We start from the raw sequence: 9810 nt of genomic DNA, 5'->3' as shown, positions 1-9810 counted from the left end.
GACTTTTGACGCCTCTAATGTTAATAATGATAAGGGGATATTGATTTAGCAAGCTTGCAACGGCTGAGTGATTGATATATCGGACAATGAAATTCAGTATCCCTCTATATTGATAATATGTTATTGTATTTATAAAAAAGAGAGCTTGACGATAGTTTCTTTATACAATATAGATGTATGCTTTTAATATTAATAAGGATTATTTACAACGCTAAGGAATGCAAATGTCGAGCGCTCTAAAAAGAAGCTGAAGGGAGTAATGGGGAACAATTCATTTGTCTTCATCTAATCATGTACAAGATCAAGAATCAATTGCTTCTAGTTCGGATACTGTTGCAAAGCGGAAAGACAGATTGGCATCGTCTACTAACTCTCCGTCTTTGAGCCGCATACTAGGTGTAGATTCTAATCCATGTGATGTTACGAAAGTATTCAGACATATTGCAACACTAAAGGAAAAAGATGAGCCCTTCAACTATTTTAGGAAGTATGCGAATATCTCCTTACAAGATGAAAGGCTTTTTGAACTCTTATGATCTTTGCGTGAGAATGCTTGTAGTCTTCTGGTGCTGCATAGTTATAATACATACTCTGAGTGGCGCTTGCATTGAAGGGACAAAAGCGTCTATTATATTAGAGAAACTGAATTTGTTGTTTAATAAAGTTGCATGATTTGAAGATGTCACCTCTCCTCTGCGGAGACGGTTCGATCAAGGGAGAATAGTGATCGAAGAGTCTCCTTTGTACAGACTAGAGGATCAAAGAGGAATGTTGATCGATAGTCATCATCTATTTGGCCCAGTAATGAAAGTGAGGGTAGAGGATCCTGCATCATACTATATTCAGCTTAAGATTTTTTATGCGCTGCTTCTTAGATAAGCAAAAAGAGTGTTCTTATGTTGATCCTGCTATCTTAAAAAATTGGTGGACAAGGCATATATTGCGGCATGCTTCTTTTTCAAGATCAAGGTTCAATTCGGCCTTGGCATCAGAAAAGAAGGTCATTTACCCCACCATTTGTGCATGGGAAGACGCAAGGCATATCTGAGGGTATGATAAATTTGAGACTGGGCACTCCTCCGAATCCATCATTGAGGAGCGGGCGCATTACTGTTCACTCAGGAATACCGTGCATTGAAAGAAAAAGTTGAACCGAGTTTAACTAATACTAAATACTATTATCCGCGACTGCAGCACTAATCTTACCACTAGCAGTACGGAAGTAGTAGCTGAAGCGCAAAATCCAGGAGAAGAGTCTCCCTCTAGAGTTTACTGAGACATCCTTCTTAAGGAAAAGAAGGCTACCTGGAATGAGTTATGGCGCGTCCTTTATGTTTTTTCTTGATGCAGCATTTCTGAGACTTATGCAGGAAATAAGTATGTTTTTTCAAAGTCATACAAATTATGAGACAGGGTTATTGAGTGCAACTCAATTCCAGAGGATGGGCTTTCCCGCCCTTACCTCGCTCGTGTTGCCTAATTAATGATGCAGCATACTGTAAAAAGGGAACAAGGAGCACGATAGTACGCTTATTGAACAAATGAATTAGGTAGGTATCCCTAGTTGATTTAACTTAATATGCTGCTTGACATAGAGTGCTTATCGCAAACAATATAATGGAGCATTTATAGCAAAGGAGCAGTAGTGTATTCTTTAGATGTGTTTGTATTACAAGGGAAAGTAGTCCTTATAAGAGTAGATCTGAATGTCCCAGTAGAAAACAATATTATTCTTGATGACACTAGGATCAAATCTGCTCTTCCAACAGTTATGCAGTGTATTTCTTCTGGTGCTAAGGTAGTGCTCCTATCACATTTTGGACAACCTGGGGGACGTGTAGATTGTAAATTATCATTGAGATTTATTGTTGCCCATTTAGTTAAATACATCCCCGATGTTAGTATAACATTTTCTACCTTACAAGATCTTGCTTTGAATATAGGTAAGATGCAAAGTTCAGAAATCTTAGTTGCAGAAAATTTGAGATTTCATCCGGGGGAAGAAAAGAATGATGAGAAGTTTACATGTGATATTGCGAATCTGGGGGATGTATATGTCAATGAGGCTTTTTCAGTTTCACATAGGGAACATGCATCTATAATAGGGCTGCCTAAGTTGTTACCTTCCGCAATAGGAATGAGTTTTTTAAATGAAATTAGTATACTCAAAAAAATCCTAGATATTCCCGAGAAACCTTTCTCTTTAATCATTGCAGGAAGTAAAGCAAGAACAAAAGGGAGTGTCGTAGAAGGATTGATAGATTCAGTAGACAACATAATTATAGGAGGTGTGCTAGCAAATTCTATACTACTAAAGCGTGGATACAGCATAGGTAAGTCTGTATATCTCGATAAAGTCTTTGATGATGAAAGATTAATCTTACCGCAAGATGTGATAACTGCTAGTGATAGTCACTCTGCAACAGTACATGTATGCACAGTTGATGCTATTCCAAAGGATGAATCTATTTTTGATATAGGCCCTGCTAGTTTATTGCAAATTAAGAACATTTTGAGAAAGAGTAAAACAGTAGTATGGTGTGGTACACTGGGTGTACATGAATGTCCTCCATTTGATAATGGTACAAATACAATTATGCGGTTTATATCTTCTAAGATGGATCTTTGGAGCGTTATCGGAGGGGGCGACACTGTATCTTCTTCAGATGCCAATAATGGTTTTACACATATTTCTACTGGAGGTGGGGCATTTTTAATGTGGCTTCGTGATCGGACCTTAGTAGGATTAGAAGCTTTAAAATCGGTGTATTGAGTTTATGTATGAGGATCTGTTGAAATTTTATGAAGATAATGGTATTTTCTTTCCAATGAATACTTGTATAGAAAAAACATCTAGGGAACTTGCCGATGCGGCTAATACTTTGGAAGGTTTAAAAGAAGTGGTTTGCAACTTCAATGGGTGTAGTTTAAAAGAGACTGCAAATAATACAGTTTTTGCTGATGGGAGCGTATTGTCTGATCTTATGCTGATAGGAGAGGGTCCTGGGGCGCAAGAAGATGCTACAGGAGTACCGTTTTGTGGTGCTTCAGGTAAGCTTTTAGATAAGATGTTCTTATCTATAGGTTTTGATAGAAGTAATTTATATATAACGAATGTGGTATTTTGGAGGCCTCCGGGGAATAGGAATCCTACTCAAGATGAGATAGAAATTTGTTTGCCATTTCTTGAAAAACATATTTTTCTTATACAACCAAAACTTATAGCTCTTGTGGGAGGGATATCTGCTTCTGCTGTGTTAAGACTCGACAAAGGAATTTCATCCTTGCGTGGCAATATATATGAGTATAGCAACCAATATTTAAATAATATCACAATTCCTGCTATGCCTATTTTCCATCCATCGTATTTAATGAGACAGCCGAAGCAAAAACGTCTTGCCTGGGAAGATCTGCAGAAGATCGAAGAACATTTGCATTGCAATATTTAAGTCTATTTCTATGTATATCTTATAATATTTCTTGTCATTGCATCTCTCTTTCCCTTATTGCAGTCAGGTGCAACAAGGATTGCTGTTAATTAATTAAGGAATCATCAATGTATCTGGTACAGAAATTAAGTTTAGTGTGCATTTTATGTTTATATTGCAATATTCTTTATTGTCACTGTGTTATTTTCCTCATATCAGAATGCTACTATCAAGAGTACTTTTAAATTCAAGGATATGATACTTATATTTAACACAAATGCACTACAATACGATCATAGGCAAGTTGTTTTTGTATTTTTTATGGCGAAGCAGAGAGAAAGAGAGCTGGATTCAAATGAAGAAGAACATGATGAACAAGATGCACATGATGCACATGAAGAGGAACATTACGGGGGAGAAGTTTTACAGGATATACAAGAAAAAAACAAAGTTTCTAATCACAAAGACATAAAAAAAGCAAGACAGATCAGGCGAGACTCTAAATTTCTTGTAAAGCAAGCGGATGCTTTAGTTGCATCTGATACGAAGCCTATCTCTCAAATTCAATTGGAGTATCTATGGGCATGTATACTATGCTCAGTAGCCTCTGTTGTGTTTATACTTTATGACCTCAAGAAGTTTACTGGACTACACCTAAACAAGGTGCTCCAAAGATCCGATTGCCCCAAGGACGGGATATTATCTGCGTGCACTATAGATGGTGATAAGAATAGCAACTACTTAAGTGTAAAATGAAGTAATGATTATATGGAATAATTTAGATGATATCGTTTTAGTAATAAATTATGCTAGTATGGCAATTGATTTGTATGAGCAATTACAGCGATGTTATTAAGCATGTAGATTTAGCATAAAAAAAAGTTGAGACAACTCATACAGAGAACAGAGGATCTGTTTCAATTTCATCAAGATAAAAGTGTTTCCTTCCTGTGAATACTTGTATAGAAAAAAAACATCTAGGTATCTCATTTTGTAATAGGTGTACTTTCAAAGATATTGCCAATAATACAGTGTTTTCTGATGAAGATCTAATTGAATAGAAATCTAAGACAAGATGAGATAGAAATTTGTTTGCCATTTTTTAAAGAACATATTCTTCTTATACAACCAAAACTTATAGTTCTCATGGGAGGGATATCTGCTTCTGCATTAAGACTCGACAAAGGGATTTTATCCTTGCGTGGCAATATATATGAGTATAGCAACCGATATTTAAATAATATCACGATTCCTGCTATGACTATTTGTCATTCCTTAATAATAGCTAGACAGCCGAGAGCCAAATATCTTGCTCTGGGAAGATCTGTAGAATAAGTTTGTTATAATTGCGAAGATTTTTACCCTATTTTAGGGGGTTATTGGTATAATAGTGGTTATAAAAGATCTAAAGGAAAGATGTTATGACAGGATATGAGATAGGAACGGGACGAGAAGGTCTAGCAAATCAGATGATAACAAGCACAGCAAGTAAAGCAAGCGCAGTAAAGAAACCACCAGAGTATACCCTGCCTGATTTACTAGAGGCTGATCAGCCAGAACTAGGCATTAAGGGCATCTTGCCTGATTTACCAGAAGCTGATCAGGACATACTAAATACATTCATTAGGGCAATAGCGTTAGTAGGGGGAGTGTCTATTCTCTTATTAACGATTAGTTTAGTTGCAAAATCATATATGGAGTATAAGAATAGAGAGTCTAATGATAAGCGATCGTTTTCTGATATTTTAGGGAAAAACATAAAAGAAGCTCCTAAAAGCGTGACAAAAGGTCTGGAAGAAGCATATGCCCAGCTGGGCCAGCTATGGGACAAAGATCCGAACAACCCTGTAGAGGAGAACGGATCAGGACCAAACCAGGCGCCTTTAGCGAATAATGAAGAGCAGGCTGATGTGGTAACCCCAGGTCGGCTTGATGATGGGAATGATGCAGAGAGTAATGTTGTAGCAGGCGGAGATCAGAATCATGGATCAGCATCAAACCAGGAGAATGCAGAAGCGAATTATGAAGATAATCATTCTGATGTACCCCTAAGGGGGCAACATGATAATGTGAATGATGGAGAGGAGAATGGACTAGGATCAACTACTCCATCTACGACGCACGTCAATTTGGAGCCCAGCTTAAACAGCGATGTAGATGATGCTGATGCTGTAGACCTCACTATCATAGAACGGTTAGCTACCAGTGTATACAAAGTATTGAGCAACAAGATCCTGGCACCAAACGATGTAGGTGGTATAGATGATGCTGATCCCGTACACCTCACTCCCATAGAACAGTTAGCTATCGGTGTATCTAACTATCCCGTCATCAAAGCATTGAGCAACAAGATATCGAAGCAAAATAAGCAACACTCAAAATGTGACGAGTCAAGTGAGGATGGAGAAGATGAAAATGCTGCTGGTGCTAGCACTTCCTCTGCTATGCCTCAAGGTCGAGAGCAAGATGATGAGTGTTTTGCAGCAGGTACACATGTTCCGTTAGTGTCCACCGCATCCTTGGGTAGTGATGATAGCCGAGAGCCATTAAATAGTATGGAGAAGATAAATGTGCAGAGTCAAGTAAAAAGCGACTCTAAGACGTGCGGTAAATAGCTCTAAGTAGGATCCTATAGAAGGGAAAGAATAACGAAAGATACTATATAAAGAGTATATTGCTTGAATAGGTTAAATTCAATTAAGAATTATTAATTGACTCAACTATAAGGGTATCATATGAAGAAAAGCTTACTATTCTTATGTTAATTTGCAATATAATTAGTAACAAAAGAGAATTACAGATTAAGAAGCTGCTTGTTGCATTATATCACAAGAGCATAAAACTTAGTTTAACTGTGTATTAGATGACGAAACTGATAATATTTTAATATTTCAGTGGTATACTAAAGTTATGATTAATTAATGAGGTGGATATGAGTACTACATTTACAGGAAGAGAAGGTTCTGCAAATATTGTTACAGGACCAGAAGGTTTTGCAAATATTGTTACAGGTGAGTCAAGAGGCGGCGTACAACAAATACCTCCAGAAGTAAAAGAAGTTGACTTAGGTGATTTGGATTCTGAGAATATTCAAGCTTTTGAAAGTCTTTCTGAGCTCCCAGAGAGTGATCAGCGAATAATAAATTCTTTCATTATGACAGCAATAGGAGCAGGAGCGGCAACTGGCGTTGGCATACTAGCATTTGCATTTCTTATAAAGTCAATTTATGATAATAACGCAAAGGAAGAGGGTAATCGAGATCTGTTGAATACTATACAGGAGAACCTAAAAGCAATTCCTACAACAGTAAAAACCGCAGGGGAAAATGTATATGACAACGCAAAAACAATTCCTACAAAAATAAAAACCGCAGGGGGAAAGGTATATGATAATTTGCGGGAGTTAGTGCATCAGGCAATAGGTAAGGCAGAAGACCAGGGGAGTAATATAAACCTGGAAGATCAGGAGCCACTTCTAGGTGATATAGACCTGGAAGATCAGGAGTCACTTCTAAGTGGAGATGATGAATCACCTGCAGAAAGGTATTACGAGGAGGCTTACTATGAGACAAGCAGAGCCAACTCAGTTCCAGGAGATACTCTAGACAAACCCCAAGCGGAGAGCGCAACGGGGCATGAACGTGGTCTACAGTCTGATTAGTTTTACGCAGTGATCTCAGGAAGGAAAGAGCGGCAGATAAAATAGTGTATTTCTTGAATAGGTTAAATCAATTAAGAATTCTTAATTGATTTAACTGTAAGGATATCGTATTAAGAGGTCTACAATTTTTTTTGTCAATTTGCAATTCAACTACTAACAAAGAGAATTGTAGCTTAAAAAGCTACTTATTGCATTAAGTCACAAGAGAATGCATTTTAGTGTCATCTGAGATAAGAAAGTTTGACAAGAATATGAATTATATTAGCAAAGTTGATCTAGTTTAACTAAACTAGGTGTAGTATATGGGCAAGTAAGATAGAAGCAGTGGTTGCCGTAGAGGATGGATTCAATACAGTCCATGAAATATAGCAAAGAAATTAGCATCAACAGCAATAATGATGCTAGTGGGGCTATTCTGATAACCAGTTAATAATCGTGAATAAGGAGGAAAAGTCAAAAAACGTTTCTCAGGAGGAGCTAACACCTATTATTAATGAGAGACAATACAGCGTTTTACAAAATATTAGCAGAGCAGTAAAATGTGATCTTGGAAAAGGAAGAGCGACTATAAAGAGATCAACAAGCTACCGAAGATTAGGCTTAGAGGTTACACAGGACAAGCTTAGATCATAATATGCAAGCTTGTTGCGTATAATTATCTGAAAGGCCCTCTAAATGATCAGAATTATCAATACACGAAGATGAATGTATAAGCTCTGAAGACTCCAATTACGAAGATACTAGAATATGATAAAGAGAGAGAGGCTTTTTATACACAGGAGTATAAAAAGAGATATTACTGTCTTCAGGAGGACATCTCAAAGCTAGCTGATCTTCGTGCTGATGATGTGTAGTGTTGTGATTGATAACATAGTCGAGGAGATAACAGAGATGTGGCAATAGATAATGATCTCAAAATAAGCTATCCCTGCCTTAATAAGAGTGATATATTAGAATTCTTACAAAAAAATATAATAGCAGGACAAAGGGATGTTAGAAACAGCTCAACAAGTATAAAAAGCTTATCGCAAAAATTACAGATTAAATGTTGAGAGGAATGAGGCATTAACATGATGATCCACTCCTATAATCATGTAGTTCTGGGGCTATTTGAGGATGATGAGGCTATTATTACTACTATTTAACGCACTGCGATCGTTCATGTCGTAGTATATATGAAGGGAATATAATGATATGCTATTGAATTAAATCGTGCTTCAGATGAACCACTGCAAGTCAAATTCAATTTCGCAAGGCTGTAAGCAAGGAAGATAAAAGAGTGATGCAGGCTTATTACACTAGCTAGGCGTAAGCATTATTCTGCTCTATTTGATATCAGAGAGGGGGGGGTATAAAACGTATGACTCCGTTGTATGTGATGCGACCAAAGTTAGCGTACGGGGATGCAAAGGGTAGTCCGAGCATACAGTAAAATACTCCATCTCAATCAATGCATCCATGCTTTCAGAATTGCAAACCCATAAAGCAAGATTGAGGCAGCACAATTGGATAATCTAGCAGTAGAATCTGGCAAAGAGCAGTAGATTTTATCTAAATTTTCTGTATAATGTGTGCTTGTATGTTTGGAGGGATGGCCGAGTGGCTTAAGGCGGCGGTTTGCTAAACCGTTATGTGACTAGTAAGTTGCATCGAGGGTTCGAATCCCTCTCCTTCCGCCATTGACTACTGACAAACTTCCATATGCCCGAGATGGCATAGCCTCAAAAGCCCAGCGTTTGCCGGCTTTTTACTGTTTGCAATTGACTTCCTCTCTATAAAAACAGTCCGTTCTTCTCTAATTTTTCTCCTATATACGCCCCTTTCCTGAAAAACACCGTACTTGGAAAAAGCGAAGTACGGAGCTTTTAGTCATGTGAAATCAATGGCTTGGCAATTGACCAGTTCGCACCAGTCTATACCTCTCATTGCCAACCAGTGAGTTGGCGTAGCACATTATCGGCGGCTTTAACGACAAACTTTATTTTGTATGCTTTATACCTCTCACTCCAAGGGGGACCGGGCCTTCCGAAAGGCCAAAGGTTTGTTCGAGCTTATTTGCTAATTCCTGCTTCTGCTTTTTAACGCGATCAGTGGCGTACTGATCTTGCCATGAGATGCTGCCACCTGTTGTGGCGAGAGAATGTAACAATGTCCATTGCAGCGTCGGCTTGCTGGAATTCTCTGGTTCTTCATCTTCAAGTGCTCACCAGCCGTTCTTGAATTCGTCCGCATGAGACCAACAACATCTTTGGTGCATTCGAATACAAGCTGCTCCCATGTTGCGCCTGCTGGTGTCGGGGATTGATATTACGATCCACGGCTTGGAAGATTTTGGCAACACCGTTTCAAGCCAATTGGAGACGATGGTTTGAGCACTCTCCTTCGCTGTGACCTTGGCTGCAGCATCAACGGCAAGGACGTCATCTATTATGCCGATGAGCTTGGATTTGGGGCTGCTGCTTGCGGCAATCAACAGAAACGTCTGCTCGCCCATACAAGCTGATTGATGATTTTATCCAGCTGCGATGGTGTCTGGCCTAAAAAGCAATAGGCAGGAAAGCTATGCTCGGCTTGCGGATTCAGCACACCAGATTTCCAAAGGACTGTATGGTGTATGGGCCTGTGACCTTTTCATGTTGTCCAGTAAACCAATGGCGGCAGCAACCTTGGTAGCCAACTTTTTGTGATCAATGCAATGCAGTGCAAGTTCTGATTTTTTGA

At 38.4% G+C, this 9810-nt stretch overlaps 1 non-coding gene across 1 annotated transcript; it reads left to right on the top strand.

Annotated features, from left to right (window-relative positions):
- Positions 1 to 8674: 8674 nt before the first annotated feature.
- Trnas-gcu (transfer RNA serine (anticodon GCU)) lies at positions 8675 to 8765 on the top strand. Its single transcript has one exon. It is a non-coding gene; the product is annotated as a tRNA-Ser (tRNA).
- The last annotated feature ends 1045 nt before the right edge of the window (positions 8766 to 9810 follow it).

Source organism: Symsagittifera roscoffensis, unplaced genomic scaffold (assembly GCF_963678635.1).
Source record: "Symsagittifera roscoffensis unplaced genomic scaffold, txSymRosc1.1 SCAFFOLD_964, whole genome shotgun sequence".
NCBI lineage: Eukaryota > Metazoa > Xenacoelomorpha > Acoela > Convolutidae > Symsagittifera > Symsagittifera roscoffensis.
This window is presented reverse-complemented; position numbering and strand designations above follow the sequence as displayed.